Consider the following 19577-nt stretch of genomic DNA (forward strand, 5'->3'; position numbering starts at 1 on the left):
TGCCTGAAGTTGCACAGCTGCTTCACGTCCAGGAGCAAGTTAGCCGGACTGACCAAGGAAACTTTCTGAGAATGCCATTTTCCAGTAACTACTGACTTTTATGGAAATCAGATCTATAAGGTCATGCATTCTGCTTCTGTATGTTTCTCCTGTGCAACCTACTCTTGGGAACCTGATTTAGCAGGGATGTTGGACTAGATGACCTCCAGAGGCCCCTTCAACTCCTGCACCTCTGTCACTGTGATTCCATGACGTTTGCTTACTGCCGAAGCAACACAGTGGTTGAAGAGAGCTAGATTTTCAAAAACAAGATCTACAAAAGCATCATGATGAACAAGGAACCATTTAATCTGGTCTTGCTTTTTCTTTCCCATCAGAAACACTTCAGACACAAGAAAAACTTCAGAAATCTAAAAATTACAAGGTATTTCCTTATACTTTTGGCATGAAGATGTAATGGGATTTGTGGCTCCACAAGTTTATTTCTCATTGTCATAACTGGCTGTGGAACACTCACTCAACTAAAAAAGAGGTGTTTCAAAGATAGTTAAAGAATCTGCAAGAATATATTATCACTCTAATTATAATATATATAATAAGTCTTATAAGTCTTTCAGAGAACAGAGAATAAAATCTCATTTTAAAGTACTATTTAAAGAACTCTTGATTTCTATATCACTCAGTGGTAGAAATACAGTTTCTACTCTTAAGCTGTGTAGTCGGATAGTGGTTTTGCTTGCAACCATTTTAATAAAGGAAAAAGAGCAAGATATCTGAAAATCATTTTATTAAATGTATGCTGGCAAATGTTATCTTTAGTGAAGGTCTTTGACCATGCAATTACATTCCAGGAATCATACAGCTTGGTCTTTCTGAAATGCCATCTTGACAGTGAAGAGACATACCCATCCTAGAAGCTACAGATATGTAGTGCATACGCTTGCAGTCCTGTTTTACTTTTTTTTTTCAGTTGAAAGACATAGCTTTTCTGACATAGTCCTAGCTGAAACATTTTGTGTTTGAGGTTGTTTCTCTGCCCATTCAGAGTAAGGATGCATCTCCAGCTGCTGGTAAAATTAAAAATAATATTACCTCCTACTGTAATTCTCAAAGACATTGCTCTGAGTAAGAATATGCACCCCAAATTAAATTTTAGATATGTTTGCAGGAAACTTCCAATGTCTTTTTATGTACATACAGATGAATTTTTTAGTCAGCAGTAGTTTAAATACTATGTTCTGTATATTATTTAATAGGTTATCAGGTCAACAGAAAGAAAAAGTCAAGAGGATTTGTCAAGGACATCTAAAGTAAGATTTAGGAACTTCAATTATTTTTCATTCATCTTGACTAGCTTCAGAAATAAGTTAGTCTTTCTATTTGTATTGCCTAGTAAAATGTGTTAAATTAGTATTTATTAAGATATTCATAACGTTTGACAAAGGCTATTGTTGTGGCAAACGGGTCTAGAATGAGTTTTCTTAAGAGTTATGCACTTCAATTGTGAAGCCATTATTTTTAATACTGTGAAAAGCATTTAATCTGGTTTTTTGCAGAAGAAAGTTTGCAAAATTTGAATCCAGTAGTTTCTACTCAAACTTGCATCTGGAACTGAATGAATATCTTCCATAGGCTAGATTTCAGCCTGGAATTCTATTACTCTTGAGAGCTGTATGAGAGAAAACAAGTTGATTGTCAGTAGTCTTAATTTTGGTCTAAAAACATCCATATACTCACTAAAAATCTTCCAGTCACAGTACTTGTTGTGGTTCTATGATTTTTATTACCATTATTCCACATCATAACATCACACAGTGCAGTGGGAGTTGAAGAGTTAATGCTGCATTTCTTGAACTGTCGATATTTCCAGTTACCTGCTCTCAGAAGAGAAGAATGAACTACAGCTCCCTGAAAACTTCATTGTTCCTTTTCTGTTTTCCATTCAGATGGAAAGATAAAGCTGATGGGGAGTCACGAGACTCTTTTTTTCTTTCTCCCCACTTTGCTGACAGCATTAGTGTAAGGCCTCTGGTTTTGGACACTCTCTCTCTCATTTTATTTGATTTATTAGCTTCATTTGTACTTATATTGTATTGTATTATCTCACATTCTGCTATCACATTTAGTGAATTAGCTCTCTCCCTTAGCTCATTGCTGCTGTTTTTCTTTGTCTAGGCCCTTCTCCCTATCTTTTTCCCTACTCCCCTTTCCCTTTTCACAGGTATGGAACCATGGGTCCATTTGTCTCCTGTCATGGAACTGGGACAAGCTGGGCCAAATTACTGTGACAGTACAATTGAAAGTTCTCCTACTTAATTAATTTTTATGTTTAGGAATTTAAAGGAATTCTATCATCTCTTCACAGAGTGGAAATATTTGGGAATTGTGAAAAAGAGGACATGACGTAGATATTTGGAATATACTCTACATAGCCAACACTTCCACCCAGCTTTTCAACAACAACAACAACAACAACAAAAGGCTCCCTGCTCTCTCTGGTATAAATCAGCCCCAGTCACTCAACAGTCTGAAAGACACTGAGGCAAGGATGGGTGAAAGACAAAGGTGGGCTCCTTCCCAGCTGTTCTGTGTGCCTTGGATACCTCATTTCATGACCCATTTCAAGGGCAGTTTATAAATGTTTATGTGTCCTCAGCAGCTTTTGCACATAAGGGTTTTTAGCAGTAATTTGTAACATTTAGTAAATATGTCATATCTCCACACATGATCCAACCAGAGCTTAGACAAGCCGATGAGTAATCATTGTTGTCTGAAAACATTTTTTCCTTCCTCTGTGATGCATAAAGAATTCATAAGATCATAGAGAAAAAGTTGAGTTACAGTCCTGAGATTTATGGTGAGTTGTTCAATTTCACAGTGAAGCAACGTTATCCCATAAACACTTCACTTCATCAACTGCTTGGTTGAATTATTGTTGCCAGAAATATGCTTGCTAATTACTGTCTTTTCTACTGATTCTGATGTTGCTGGATTCATTTTAACAGTATGCAGTATCTGTGTTTTGTTAAAATTCTTTCTATCAGTTAAAATATGTTTGTGTGACACATTTGTGTTCGTATTTGTACATTTTCTAATTATATGGTTTCCATGCACACAAATGAAATAGTAGTTATCCTACATTAACTGTGGGTTAACTGCTTACAATGCATTCTAGGAGTGTAATTTTTTCTAACAAAAACAATGCAGTTTGCAGCATAAAAATGGGTGGAGATAACAGACAAATTGAAACTAGAAGATTATAACGAAGGCAAAGTTAGACCCTCAGAAAGTGCTTTTGAAAACACATCTTGTTGCTATATAAATCTAGGCAGATATCATTTTAAAATACATCTTCTAGCACTGATGAGAAATGTCTAAATTTGCCTTTGCTGGTTACCCTTCTTATCTGCAACCATCACACCTGCAGCTTGTTATCTATTGCAGGGTAAAGTAGTTATCTAGTTATATAACAGTCTTTGCCTTCTCTGTGAATTGGCAGCTTTGTCAAGGAACTCTCTAACTCATCACAGACAGAATCCCAAGTGTAAATTAACATCTCTGCCATGTAGACGATAAAATGGTGACGGAAAAGGGGCAAAGAAATCTGAAAGTGTAGATGTGCTTTCTGTGACAATTCTGAACAATTGATTGTTAATCAAATTCCAGCTGAACAGGGATAATTTAAGGCTATCTATCCTTCCAGAGATGCATTTCTGTAAAGCTAGGTTATCTTCAACTCTGAAATCTCAGATCAGATGTATATGTATGAAAGTCTCATCTAAGTTTCTATTCTACAGCTTGATATAGACTTCCTACTAAATGTCTATAGCCGACGGGCACAAATAACTTGAGGTAATAATGATGATGATAATAATAATAATAAATTCATCTGTGATTTATCCATAAATATTGCACATGTATACAAAAATGACATATGTAATATGTTAACTTGGATCTCAGCTTAAACTATCTTCAGACTCAGGGTTTCCGAGTTTTGGTTAATGGCCAAATTTTATAAAAAATACATAAGATTATACCAGTGAACCCTGAAGGTACTGTTTCTTTCAATTCAATGACATGCAGAATAAATTATATATATTTTCATCCCACGTTTCCAATACAGGGTCTAATGACTTATATCTTGATGGACTTATGGACAATGCACATTGAATTAAAAGCCTCAATTTATAGTAAGAAGATATAATAAGATGTCCTCTAACTGTAACCTTTTATTAAGAGACATTAAGGCTCCTTTAATAACCATCTTGTCGATTGTGATTTTCATCAGTTGTCAGTCTCCTCTCATACACCATTCCACATGTACCTAGTGGTTCTGACAGTTATTCAGATGGGAAGGGTGGGGTTAGAATTTGTCTTAGGAAGAAAATGAATATTTTGCACTGGAAATAGAGTAATGCAATATTATCAATGATGTGTAGACTAGAGTTCAGTTAGCATATAAATCAACTACATTCTTAAAGCTCCATTCTCAAATAAACAAAACCTTGGTATTTTTTATACTTTGACACAACAAAAATAACTTATTATATTACAAAAATAATTTATCATTAATGAATCATCTTCTTTTGACAGAAAATTGGCAAATGTTAGATTACACAATGTACTTAACAAAGCTGTGTACAGTCTCCAGAGAATAGAAACAATATTGCATATAAAATCATCTAATAAAAAATAATAATCTCAGCTATTAATTGTAAATTATGGTGTGGGATGATTAAAAACAAATGGGGTTGGAGGAGTTGTTCAAGATGGAGACATCAAGTCTGTTTGAAATCTGTACTGTTAACTATGTTTGTCAGAAATGCATTACGTCTTCAACATAAGATTGAGTACTTAGCTCAAATTGTACTGAATATTTATACTAAAATGTTTTGTTAACTATTTAAACCTAAAAAGTCATGCAAGTGCTACAATAACTTTATCTCATGCTTCCTCCCAATATTCCATGTAGTGACTATATCCTGGATCAGTACATTTTACTGTATTTCATATTGAATGTTTCCTTTATCAAAAAATCCAAAAGTGCATTTATTCCTAGGACGAGTCCAATGTAGGGTGACAAAGATGATGAGGGGCTTGGAGCATGTCGCTTATGAAAAAAGTTTAAAGACCTGAGTCTGTTCAGTCTGGAGAAGAGAAGGTTGAGAGGGGATCTCATCACTGTTTATAAACATCTAAAATGAGGGAGCCAAGTCGATGGGGACAGACTCTTTTTGGTTGGATGTAGCAATAGAACAGGGAGCAATGGGCAGAAACTGGAAGGCAGGAAATTCCATAGTAACACAAGGAAGAATTTCTTCACTGCCAGAGTGACAGAGCACTGGAATGGGCTTCTCAGAGAGGTGGTGGAGTCTCATTCTCCAGAGATATTCAAGACCCATAGATACAAAATACCCATTTAGACACCTACCTGTGCAACCTGCTATAGGATACCTGCTTTAACAGGAGGCTGGATTCAATGATCTCTAGTGGTCCCTTCCAACCCCTACAATTCTATGAATATATGATTCTGTGATATTTCAGTTCCTCTGTACAGTTAAAAAAATACATTCCACAAGATACTCTTATTGACACCTTGATTTTATTTCTATTTGTATTATTCTTATTTTACTTTTTCAGATGAACCTACACTTAGACTATTAACATAACAAAAACTGTCATGGCAGGAAAGAATTCTGGTCTGGCACTTGGCCCTACATCCATCTGCAGAGTGGCAGTATAGAAGAATTTAGGTGCATAGGAGTTCTGGATGACAACTAATCCCAGCTCCTTCTCACAGCAGTGCTAACTTCATTACAAGGTCAGGGCACTGCTCTGAGCCTCATCCATTGTTTTACTCTATGAAGTTACTGAGCATGACCATGCTGATAATGGCAAGGAAAAGTGTCTGCATTGAAGCTGAGACTGGACAAGGAGGAATGGATTTTGTCTTCATGTTTAATATTTGTTTTCTTTTGCTGTTTTTGTCTTCCAAATATGCAATTAAATATTTATATTCATTGGTAATAAGTCAAGTTAATTTCCCAAATTTGAGTCTATTTTGACGCTGGCAGAAACTGGGAAGTGATTTTCTTGTCTTTACCCTGACTCACAAGCTTTCTTGATCCCTCCTGTTCTTCCTCTCCTCTCCCCAGTCCAACTGCAACAGGGATAAATTGGAGACCGACAGGGTGGGTGCTTGTTTTCCAGGCAAGGCCATCCCACCACATCTTTCTAATAATGAAAAACAGCGGAAGGCTAAAGGCAAAGCAGGATAATAAAAAATGTCATCCCATAGGACTGGTAGGGAATTATGGGATCATTATCTAGCACTAACTGCACTACAACTCTGTTGTTGTTATGTTATACAAAGGAAATGTGTTGAAATGTCAAGAGATTTGTTCATTTTCCCAGGACTCGAGCTGGTTATATGAGCTGAAAATGTTCAGACATAGATTTGCAGGTAATAAACTGGACTGTGAGGAAAGAAAGGATAGGCATATACAGGAGAGATGGAAAAGCTCAGTGGGTATTTTGTAGAGCAGAAATCCCAGTATATCTGTGGGATCCAGAGTACTAATCCTCCTTACTCTAACCAGCCAGGCTTAAGACAGATGTAAAAAATGTGAAATTTTTCCTATGAGCTGGAACAAAATGAACAATCAGCTTCTCTTCACCCTCTAACAGAGCCAGGAAAGCCATCCAGCTGTGCTAAAGATCCAACAGAACAGTGTCTAATAGGGTAAGACTGCACCTACTGTCCTCAAAGAAGCTTGTCCTAAGACACACGTGTGTCTGTGTGAGGCAGGCAGTAACAGAAAGGGCCAGTGGAGTTATCTCCAAACAAGCTATTTGGCGATGTAAATGCAGTATGGGTGTGCAGTTTGGGATGAACATAAACCTGAATTCTCTCGTTATTTCCCTGTTTATTTCAGCAGCCAAAACTCTCAGTCAGGCAGTCAACAAATATCCAAAAGCAGTCTCTATAATTCATAGGCTGTGCTTTCCACATATGCAGGACGCATTAAGTCTGCTTTCCATGTCCTACACACATAACCTGTGTGCTTACAACAGCCACCTGATTCATTATTTGTGATGCAAATTAACTTTACATCATGTGTACATCTGCTGTGCTGCCTTGAACACACTGTTCCCAGTTTAGAGTTGAACTAGATGCATGTTGCACGTCTGTCTTGTGCAAGACATGTCAGAACTATGTAAACCAGTGCAAATCATTGGTGTACTGCAGGAAGCATAGATGTAACACATCACAGCCACTTCAAGCATAGCTGGCACGAGCTTTGTGACATACACAGATGTATTTCAGCCAGAACCGATCAGTCTTACAGAGAAGCTTTGGATGTCTGAAGCTGAGGAATAGATCAAATCGTCAGCTCTGCTGATCAACTCTGGGATAAACATAGTTTTTTCTATTCGGGACTTCACTGTCCACTGTTAGTGCCCACATCACAGAGAAATGTCATAAATGCTTTAAAATGTGGAGACCTATGTTTGAACTGTGGAGTCTGTGTCTGATTTATGTTTTAATTTCCTCAGAATTCCTATTTGCAGCACATTTTATACAGGGCTGCATTTCCTATCCTTAGTCTTATTTGGAAGGTCAGAGGTTTCTGCTTTCAGTGTCAGTATGAATGATAATTGCTACTGGTGTATTATGTTCCTTCATTTTCTTTACTAACCATATTTCCCATCCACATGTATGTGTAATACCAGAGATGCAAGTAGCACAAGACATCTGAGGGCATTTGTTCTCTGTGGTAAAACAATGAGGGTATCAGATGTCTAGTAGTAATTTCAGTGTCCAGATGACATACAGTGTTAGAACAGTAAAGCCATCATATAAAAACAGCTAATGAAGATCTAAAAGCTACAATGAAATGCAGTGTGTGTGAAAGGCTGCTAAAGAATTGAATGCCTCGTATGCCTTGTGAGCACCATAAAAAGCTGTATGGGGGCAGGGGAGCAGGTGAAGCCTATTGCTTATTCATTTTTCTTAATCAGCATAATCATCAGAGGTGTTCATCAGAAACTAAACTCCTGTATACATAAATAACACTGAAGTAACAGGTCTTATTTTATGGATATCTATCTTTGCTTTCTAATATTAAATCAACAGCTGGTATCCTATGCTTTATCAACTTGACTGCAGAGCCTTATTTTGTGTTTAACATGGACAAATGGAGTGTCAGTTTGTATGTTAAGATAGCACAGCACCATGACTACTACCATGTCTTGTAACAAGCACAGTCTCGACCAGTCCAGTAATCTAATGAACTATGTTTGCCTCCTTATAGTTATTTCATATTTCTAATTTGAAGATGAGAATCGCAGTGAAAACTTTGGACATACTTCTGATTCAATAAGCCTATAAAAGTAAGACTATCTCACTATCTCTTTTGTTTGTCTTAATTGTTTTCAAGCAACTGCTGTTCAACATCAGAGCAGACAGTATCAGAGAAGATGAACCATCAGTTTGACCTGAAACTAACTTTAATTTGTTATGTTTTTATGAATTTGATGTTTTCAAGTGAAGGAGTTAAATTACCTGAACAGCTACATTCCTTAGAGGATCCAAAACATGGGGGCCTACAAGCTCTTTGTGTATCTATGTTAATTGAATATGCCAAACTGAACGTTCAACAAAGGCTATTGTACTCATGAGAAATAAATGAGAGAAGAGGAAAAGAAAAAGACTAGTTTGACTCAGTAAAACCTACATGAATGTCTTGTTTTTATTTACTTTTTAACTGGTTAATATGGCATAAGCTTTGGGGTTTTTTCTTCCCCTCTTTTAAAGTGTGTATGAAGAAAGTGACTTAAATTCTTCACCGAGAATGGAAGCAGAGGTACTTTGTAAAAAAATACTTTGCCATTATTTATATCCCTGTCTCATTTTGCTAACAATATTTTTAAATATTTTAGATATAGAAAACTGTTGAATAGCAGTAAGGATGCAGATGAGAAGTGTTAGTGATAATGCAGCATAATGCACTCAGCTGTAGAATACTCAGAAAGCAACAATCTATCTGGAGTAGTTTTCACCTAAAACTTAAGAGATTTTAGATTTTTTCCTGGACATTCTTTTGGAGATTGTTTCCCTTCCCTGCAGCCTGTGTTTTAAACCTCACATAGTTAAGTGGAAGAGGGTTTGTAAAGCACAGCTGCAATCAGCTCCCAAAGTTCCTAATTTGATCACCCAAAGATGTGAAAGTTTAGTCTTATTAGACCCGAACTTGGCAGGAGGTTGCTCTCTATGACGACCTGTGCCAGAACAATTTGGAATATAAAAGCCTCCAAACTTTTAATCCCCGAATTGATGCCTTCAGTGCTGTTTGAGGTTAGCACTTCATGGATGCTTCTTTTTCCACCTTCTATTGCAGCAGAGCATATTTCTGGGAGTAAATGCCAAAAAGACCAGTTGGAGATGTGTTTTGTCTGTGATTGCTTCCTGTGCTAAGCCCAGGAGCACCCTCTAACTGACTGACCATCTAACTGAAATACTCAGGCGTCTATTACTTCCATTAAGACAATTAGACATTCCAGACTTACAGCCCCACATACTTTGCCAGAGTAAATGCCACCCTTCCTTAAGCTCTTCCTCTGAGAGGAAAATCCGTCCACTTGCAATTAGTACGAGCCAAGACATCAGCATGCCAGGTCTGCAGCTGAAAGTCTGGAATTATCTTACAACAGCAGTAGGAATATCTTGGGATGAGTGATTGTCATGGGACTCATGGGACAGTCCGTGTTCAGCAGGACTTTGGCCAAAACAAACACCAAGTAGACAATGTTCTTTAGTCACTGTAACACAATTCCAGCCCCCTACTCTCTACTCATATATAATAAGCTTAATTTAAAGCATAAGAAAATAAAGTTTCAGATGAAACAAAGCTTTTCATTCAACTTACGGGGAGTTTTTTTCTGACAGGCAGAATGTAGAAAAGAGTAACACAGAGAAGATTCATGAATGGCTCCAAGGAAAGAGACACTGGTTATCAGCATCTTGTGCAAGGGATTGGCATCAGTCCCACGTTCCAGTGAGTCCTCTGCCACACGGCTGTTCGATGATCTTGCAAGAAACTCAGGCTGTATTTCTAAAACAATGGCTTTGAATCTGCAGTCCAAAAATCCCTGAGAGTTCACGGCCCTTTTCTGGAAATGTGAAGTTAACAAGATAATTCTCAAGAAGCATAAAGTTGATATGCTGCCATCTACAGCTTCACTGGAAAAAGATTTAAGCTCTGCTCGCTGAGAAGGATAAAGACTGCTGCTCTTCATTATCTGATCTGACCATCTTCAGTAGTCATATGGATGCCGGAGAAAGTTTAAAGTAAATATAAGACTCATCTGGCTGTGACTCAGTCTAGAAAATAAAAACGTATTATTGCTTAAGAAAATAGCCAGAAAAGATATGCAAAACTGTAGGGTGACTTTAGAGAGAAGTGTGGGAGCAAGTCTTTAGAGTCATATTGTACTCACAGCTGCTATTTGGACAGAAAAGTGCAGTTTAGCCATCTCTGTTTTTCACTCTATTTCATGTAATCCAGAATTCCACTTTTCAGGAGCAGATCTTACCAATTTGTTAAAGATCTCCTTGAGGTCTTTCACGAGGAAATCTTATAGCTTCTGCCATTAATGCCATGAGATCTCTGACCTAGACTACTAGGACAGCAATTTTATGGGGCTAAACCATAGGCTTACCCCAGAGATAAGGCCAGTGCAGAATTCAGAAAATTATTTTTTACGTGGCACCTCTTTCAAATCATGCCTGGTATAAGGGCCCTCACACTTGCACTAGCTCTTTAAGGGTTACTATTTCAGTCACAAGCTTTGCCCTGCAGTTCCACAAAGATGCTGAAAAAATGGTTCTCCCCATTTCCATAGCTGTACAGGTATTATCCAAGAATGTCTGGTATGGTGGTGGATTCAAGAACAAAGGAAAGAATGGGGCAGGGTTTTGGATGAATTTACCTGATATTTAGAGACTGCTTTTTTTCTTTCAAACTGAAACAATTATAATTTTATTTTATTTAGGACATGTTCAGATAATCACAAATTTAAGGTAGTTATTAATAGTTATAAGATTAAATTCTGTGTTATAAAGTTATCTATAATTATTTTTGTCTATTTTTGGAAACCAGTGACCTGCAAAGTTTGGGCAAGAGCTGTGGATCCTGACTACTTTATCAGGAAAACAACAGCATTTCAGTGTCAAGAAACTGAGAAAACACAAATTTTGCTTTGCTTAGAACAAGGTCTATTAAATTAATGCCTGCATTTGTTTTTAACCTAGTAGACTTTCTCTTCCCTCCACTCTCTCTTCTCCATATATAGAAGTATTCAACAGTTATTATATATTTGAAATTCTTAGCTACCAGAAAGTAGCATTAATAGCTGGAAGTGCCTTTACAAAGGAAATGTTCATTATTTTATAGATTGGATAGACTTGGACTGTAATTACATACTCAAGATCATGAAGGAGACTCTTGAAATTGTTTAGAAATAAAGCTCTGAGCTACTTCCAAGCTTACGGCTGTTGTTGGTTTTGCCCTTTCCTAGATGATGTCAGACAAATGAGGGAGTAATAAGGAATAAGGCATCTAACTTTTAGACAAATTGAACTCTAAATTACCTATAGCACTGACCAAGGAGACTTCATCCTTAAGAACAAAAAACGTGAGAAATCTGAGCTGGCTGTAGGAAGTAGTATAGGACTTTGTGCTTTCTACCCAAAGAAAACCAAAGGTGGGACAGTCAAGCAAATTACCACCTCCATGAGGAACTGTGCTCTACCTGGTAACCTTTGTGGAAAGAGATGAGTTACCAGAGCCCAACTTACATGCAGTCACTCACAAAGCTACAGGCAGTCACCAGTGGATGCTTGGACATCTGCCCAACAACCCATTTTTAAGCCAAGAAGTTAGACATACGCCCCAGTCAACCCCCTTCACAGGAGCTGGGTAAAAAAGAAACACCACATATTACTCTTAAGGATACCTGAGATCCAAAGCTATGGGACAGAACTAAGAAAAGTTTTTTTCCATTCCTTTACATGGAATCCAGGACTCTGTGCACAATTTCTTAAAGATCTGCTGGATCTGAGGGATGGAGATAGTATGGTGAAATAAAATAAATGCATAAGCAAACTGGTAAGAGATGGGCCAACTTTTCTAGCCATGAATGTTTCATACCAAACAAACTAATAATATTTTAAGAATAGCCAAGTCAAACGTTACTTCATATTTAACTAAAATGTTTTTAAAAGCAGAACAAACGACAACAAATACTGAGCAAAATCTTTCAAGCAAATTGAAATCATTTTGTCCATCACTGTTTTTATTATTATTATTATTATTATTATTATTATTCTGTCAGTGGATCAGGATATTCATTTTTGTGATAGGTTCCATTTAGTCTTTATAAGAAGAATTCATGGTCTGTGGGATGCTTTTCTCCTCCTGTGGGCTTGTGTAATGGGTATTGTGAGCCATCACATGGTTGTTCGGGAGAAGGTGCAACAGAAAAGGATTTCTCTTATTGCCAGATAAATTCTTTGAAGTAGGATGGCTGCAAGCCTTTCCTCATGCCACACTTTTCTGTGAGGACTAACAACAGCTGACCAACTTCATCCCTGCCTCTTTTGTTTGCTGCCTTTGGCTTATAGTCCACTGCCGGTGAAGAGTCAGATGCCTCAGACTTAGATGTTTTTATGTCTATCAGCCTCATAGCTGGTTCCCATAGCTTCTCACATTGTTTTGAACCTGAAAAGGGGGCCAAGCTGAACACATCCAAATCCTTTCATTTGATCCTAGTTCACATCAGCCAAATGAATGTGGAATATAAAGCACTGGAAGCAGAAGGTAAGGATTAGGTTGAGTGCTGCCAGGCCTGTTCTGAAGAAGAGATCTCATTTAGGATCCATATCTGTCAGTGATGCTCACAGTTCTGATACTGTACATGGAAAGGTACAGATGTTTGGAAAGTTCCCAAAACTCAGCAAATTTATTCTCCAAAGACAGGCAGCAAGACTTACTTACTGGCCTTCTAGTTCCCTTTGGCTGACTTCACCAAAAGAAAGAGTTTGTTCCCTTGGAGTACGCTTGTGTGGAGACTTGCATAGTGATGTGCATGTGTTTCTTAAAGAAGAAGAAGAAAAAAAAAAAGCAGTAAAAGAAAATCTCTGGTCAACGTAGTTTATCCTGTAGATTTCTATTATCCAAGCTAAATGTAAAAGTGTTTACAGAAAAGATAGTCTCTCCAAGACCACTGGGATAGTAAGGCTGTGTTTTTTCTTCCTAAGAAGCTGTGTTTTTTCTTCCTAAGAAGTTGTGTTTTTTCTTCCTAAGAAGTTGTGTTTTGGAGATGAGTTCTTCTGTACATTCCCAGGTGTCTAACATGCACAAAGCTCAATTCTGTCACTGAAGTAATTAACAGAGTCTCTCTTCTAAGCAGCTTGTCAGAACTTAATATCTCTGATACCTTCACTTCTCTAATTGTGGGCTCAAATATTTTTAGAGGAAGATGGGCCATGAAAAAGAGTGAGAGATGAGTTGGCATGAGTCAACTGAGTGTGTGTTTCTTTCACAGTCCCAGTGCATGTCTCGTATTCCCCCAATAATTTCACCCTTGTTACTGTTCCTTCACTTTTCTCTTCATATCATGCATGTAATGCCCACCTTGAGCTTGCACATATGCCCACACACTAAACCACCACTAGGAAATACTCTGCTACAGTACATATATAAAAATTACATCACTTTATTAATCTTACAATTAAATTTGCTAGTCAGCTCTCACTGAGTTTTGTGTTTTGCACACAATTTTCATGGTAAGACTACTCAATGGGACTGATTAGTATAAAAAGTCATCTTCCATCCACACTCTGGAGGTGGGAGCCAGTAGGGAGTGTGGAGGAGAGAGGACACACAAAACGGCAGAGATTTCAGGAGCAGTGCTGACTCACTTCTAAATTGCTTACTTGCTTTTAGATCAATTTTATATTTATAGTGGGAGCCATAAATCTTAAGAAGACAAGATTCCTATTCATGCTACTTTTCATAACTTATTTTGAACTCCCCACCTGAAGAACAGGCTGAAAGCCCCATGACTGTAGTATATTATCATTCATGATGCCTGCCCAAGAAACGAGGCAAATAGATCTTACCAAAAAGATAAAACACATAAATTTTAAGCCTCCTTACACGATATGTAAGTTCAAGCAAATATCATCCAGTGGTGAAGTGACCTTCAATAATTTAGAAAATTATTTTTTTCAACTAAGATTTTTGAAGTTTGTGAAAGCATTTTATTTCTTATTTGCCTGTATATTATACTATTGAAGCGTCAAAAATTTCCAAGGGTGAGAAATTTCAGTTTCCAATCCTTCCTTGAAGTTACACAGATTTCCACAGATTTCTCATAAATCTGAGAAGATTTTACTTAATTTAATGGTTATATGAGAGATTAGAAAAATCCCCATGGGAAAAAAAAAAAAAAAAAAAAAAGAAGACACATGGAAAATAGTTTTGTAAATCAAAGATTGTTGTGATGAACTTTGTTTTATTTTTTTCTGTTTTATACAAATGTCTTTAATTATTTAATTTTAATAAAATTAATTTTAAATAAAATTAAATTAAATTTTAAAAAAATTAATTTTAATTAGTAACGGCAAAATAAACAAATAATATTATGCTTTAAATCTACTGAATCTTTACAAACAAACTGAGCTTTAAAATCACACAGCATTAGAAGTATGATCTGATGGGTTTTTTTTTGTTTTGTTAGGTTTTTTTTTTTTTGTAATTATTTTGCTATGTTCTTATTATTCACTGAGCAATTCCTACTGCATACAGTAAGACTGGGATTGAGATCTAAGATAGTTATTTGAAAACAAAATAAAGTTATTTATACACACATACATACACATACATATATGGTATAATTATTTTTATGTATGCGAGTATATAGTCTAGCAAACTTTAGCATATATCACAATTTTCTTCTTTACTGGTGCACTACATCCTGTTGAAATAGTTAAAAAAAAAACTGTAATTCTGATCAGAGATCAACGTGTGTTGAGCTCATTGCAGCTATACATAACATCCTCACAAGGTCTTGCAGATGTTACTTAGGTTTGCCAAAGAGTTTCAACACTCTGGGTGAGGTCTTGAACTCAGGTTTCACCGATCAAATGTAATCTGCAAGTCCTCCTTGAGGCAGAAAGGAAACTACACAAGTTTCAGATGCACTGGTCAGCTGATCTTTCCCATAAACTTTTATTTTGTTTTGGAAAAACCCATGGCAAAAAGTTACTCTCCCAACACCAAAGAGGGCTTCATGGGAAGTTTATCAAAAGCATCCATGTGGGTAAACAGAGCTAAGTATCAATGTGCAGCACTTGCTTTGTTGTACTCAGGATAAATACATTAGAAGGACTTAGATTAACAGGAAGAAATGTTACTCACTTTATCTTATTCATGCTATAAAAATCTACTCCTTGATGAGAACCTGATTCAGTGCCTTGCAAACATAAATATTTAAAGAAAAATCACTGGGCTTCTGATTAATTATTACTACTGCTTATTTACCTTCAATCCATTGTATCATGCATTGCATTCTGATATAATAAAGGAAAACTTGAAGGATATAAATAGTAAATAAGGATATAATCAGGTTAAAGAGCCATGAGGAAAAGACCATTCCATAAGTGTTTCCCAATGCTGCTTTTTAGCCCACAGAAAAGATAAGATAAAGACAGTATTAGTCAGATGCATGTTCACTCCCTCAAGTTTGTCAGCCACCCACGCAGTTCCCATTTCAGCAAAAGTAATATAACATGGTACCAGTAATGTTTTATCTCATCATATTTTTGAAGAGCAAATTCTCCACAGGGAAAAATACTCTTGTGACACTGACCTTCCCAGTGAATGGGGTTTTCCTGACCATGAAGTTTCACTCATCTATTTTGACACTTGTTTTGGTACAGAGTGAGCCCTCTGGACGGATTCTTGTGAGTTCTCTGAAAAGTCCTCAGTAATTATCATCTTTTATATGTTCAGTTCCACCAAGCTGTGACAAAATGAGAATTCAGAAACAGTCAGACTGAAACAATTTCATACTTGGAGGAAAAAAAAAAAAAAAAAGAAGGAAGAAAGAAAAGAAAAGACAAGTTGCTCAAGATCACTTGGATTAGTGAATATATGTCATACAAATATACGCAAAAGGAAACACAGATACAGGTACTTAGCACTGGTGGGCATTTAGCTTTAAAAAGAGAGTTACTTTTGTCTCTTACTTCCAAATTTATGGTAACTTTGACATAAAGTCATTATCTCCACTGCACTCAATGGCAAGTGAATTGGTTCCAAAGATATCAATCTAACTATCTGACACTGATGCACAAAATACTTCGAGTTACGGATTGTTTTCAAAGAGGAAAATGGCATTTACCATTCAAAATGATGCTTGAGAGGAAGCTAATTTTGGCAAAATAATTCAATCGAGAAGATGCAGTTAGATCCTCCTATTTACCAATTATTTCAAGAATAGCAACAGAGTTTCTGTACCTCTTCTTCCCTAGTATTTATGTGTGGTTTTCATTTCCCTATTTTTAGTTTCATCTAGGCAGCTGAAATGCTAAACCATCAGACTAAATAATGAAAAGGATGCATGAGGCCAAAACAGTCACCAGGGGAGACAGTTTACTTTTACATAGATAAGCAGATCTTTCTTAAGAAGAAGATTTATCTTTCTTAATCTTCTTTCCATTAATGACCTCGGAGATCTTAAAAGATCTATAACAGCTGCACTTAAAAATGCTTGTGATCAGTCTAAGTTAATGCTTCATTACTTATGATAATTTTCAAACTTCTGGCATATCAGAGAGCTGAAATTTACCCTGTCAGTAAATTAGGGGAACTAGAATGAGGAATAAAATTTTGACTATGAAAGAACAACCTCAGAGCACATGAAAATAAAAGAAGAGCTTTGGAGTTGATATTAGTAATTGTTCAAAGAAATTAAAACATCTGAAATTCTTTAAATCCTTTTTTTTTTTTTTTTTTTTTTTTTAAGGAGGAAAGGTATAAAAGGCCATAGCCTATTTGAATGTACTGCATTCACCTTCATTCGGCTTGTCAGGCTAAATCAGATTTCTAACTTCTGTTGTTCCTTCAGAAGAATTGCTCAGACTTCAGGCACAGAGATCATTTGTGTAAAAACCTGATAAGCAGCCAAACTCCCTATAGAGTGAAGCATCAAACTTATTGAATCATGCTTTTAATTTATCCAGAAATCTCTGAAAAAAAAAGTGTAATGTCTAATAAGCAATATTTTTCTTACTAAGAATAAATTTGAAATAATATTTATTATTTAGAGAGAAAACCTACAAAAGAACATTCTGATAGCCCTCATTTTACAGCTCTGAAGATGTATTCAACATGTTAAGGCTAAGCTTAAAAATTACATATTTGGTTCACATACATGAATACATTCCCCTCTGCTCTTCTTTTTCATCCAGTTTCTCATGTTGTGTCTGCAGTCTTTGCCTCTACCAAATGGTTAGACCCAGCATCACAGTCTTGTATGACTGTCTGGCCTGTTGGCTGCCCCAGTTTCCGTTCACAGTCTCCAATTGCTTGAGTGTCACAGGATGGGGCCTTTGCCTTCTTGCCACCCTTTATCTCTGGGCTCACTTCTTCTTAAGGAGCAGTCCCAATATTGTTGCTCCCTGAGAGTCCTGCGTTCATGCAAATCAGCTGTTTCAATACAACAAATCTACCCTGGGTGTCCTCCAACTCCAGCAAGGATTTAAGAACTGAAAGCATAAGGCTTTTTTAATGTCAAGCATCGAATTCTGCACGACAGAATTGCAGCCATTAGCAATCTCCAGTAACTAATGCAACTGAGAAATCAAATGTTAGATAGACACTTCAAAAATATAGGTATTAACATAAAGAAATATAATAGTTCTGAAATAGTACTTAAAGGAGCGTTCAGGAAGAAAGTACTTTCAAAGAGTTGCTTGGTTCTTTCATGATGCCTGAACACTTAATCCTAAAAATAATTCAAAATGATGCATAGGACTTGGCCTGCTTTTGACTAAGTGAAATTTATCTGAGTCCTAAGAAGGTTTTAGTATTAGACTTTTCAGTATACATCACTAGCAGTTTTTTAGAAAGTTTTCCAGATAGTTTATTTCTATTTAGGATTTTTAAATGAATGCTCTTTTCTCAATAAAGCAGGCTGGCTGCATGGTAACAATGACCATGATACATATTGACAGAGCAGACTTCAAGGGATGCATATTTTTACATTTTAATTAAAGTTTCTTTGTGTTAAAATGATATTAGATTTGCCACTGCATTGACTGAGGGGTAAATCCTGATTGCTTCCTACAGGAAAACAGATCTGAAGATATGTAATAATAGACCAAATCTGTCTAATCTACCAATTGGTTCTAAACAGGACATATTTTGCACAATAATCCACATCACGTGTGGCCTTATATAATACCAAATATATAGTTAATAAGCAGGGACTAAATTTTCCATTTAGCATCATTATGTTAATGTTAAAATTCTTAACAAGAATTTAAATGCTTAGAATAGTGCTTAGAATCAGACAGAACAAAACTATGTTTCCACTTAATTTATATAGATGCAGCATGGGGGTGGGGAGTCAAAAGCATTAGAAGAGCTCTGCTTTGAGTAACTCTCCGTTGAGTAACTCATCAGAAGATAGATATGTCTGATAACCCTGCACATTCCAATGCTGCCTTAAATTCCTGTATTCTTCATCTGTATAACACTGGGAATCATAGTCCAGTCCATAGACTTAAGTGTCCTTGTCACTGATTTAAATAAAGGCTCCCAGAATGGTTATTTTTAAGATCCTTTTAAAGGGAAGGATGATTATTATCCAAATTACATTTATTAAAAAAATAATAATTTTAAAAAACAGCAAAATAAGTATTGTGGTGGAGAAAAAGTAGCATTCATGGGAAACTGACTTCAAAATGTGATGGGTTGCTAAAATTTAATGTAGAAGGAATATGAATGTAGAATTTAAAATTGTCAGATATACTGGCAAATGACTGAGAGAAAAGGGCTGTGACATGTTTAATTCAGGACCTTGTGGAGAACAGCCAAGGGAGATTCTCAGCTTTGGGGGCAGGATGTTTCATTTTGATGAATTCTAACTGATAACAACTAAATGTCATGGATGACTAGCTAAGATATCTGATTTTACTATCAGATGTGTTTTACTGAGCCTGTAAATATGTACATTTGTAACCTGCAGAAATATATTATCACCTTTTCTAATCCTGTTAGAGTAGAAATATCATAACTACTGTCAAAGAATTTAACGTCTGTCCATGGTTATATTATACCTGTGGTTCTTGACTATGCTCACTTAGAATAAAAAGACAACAGGAGCAGCATAATAAAAAGATAAATTAAAGCATAATTATTACATTTCTGTTATATAAAACATAAAGTAAAGACACGTACAGGGTCCTGAAGTTAGTTGAGTTTACAACTCCAATTCAATTACCT

The 19577-nt window shown here is 36.3% G+C and overlaps 1 long non-coding RNA gene across 2 annotated transcripts; it reads left to right on the forward strand.

The window, feature by feature from the left end:
- Nucleotides 1–334: 334 nt before the first annotated feature.
- LOC107052041 lies at nt 335–11546 on the forward strand. Of its 2 annotated transcripts, none has more exons than XR_001464151.3 (4): nt 335–424; nt 2366–2565; nt 8316–8394; nt 9950–11546. It is a non-coding gene; the product is annotated as an uncharacterized LOC107052041 (long non-coding RNA). The 2 variants fall into 2 exon arrangements; XR_003073445.2 differs by lacking the exon at nt 335–424 and adding an exon at nt 1250–1310.
- The last annotated feature ends 8031 nt before the right edge of the window (nt 11547–19577 follow it).

Source organism: Gallus gallus, chromosome 1 (assembly GCF_016699485.2).
Source record: "Gallus gallus isolate bGalGal1 chromosome 1, bGalGal1.mat.broiler.GRCg7b, whole genome shotgun sequence".
Taxonomy (NCBI): domain Eukaryota; kingdom Metazoa; phylum Chordata; class Aves; order Galliformes; family Phasianidae; genus Gallus; species Gallus gallus.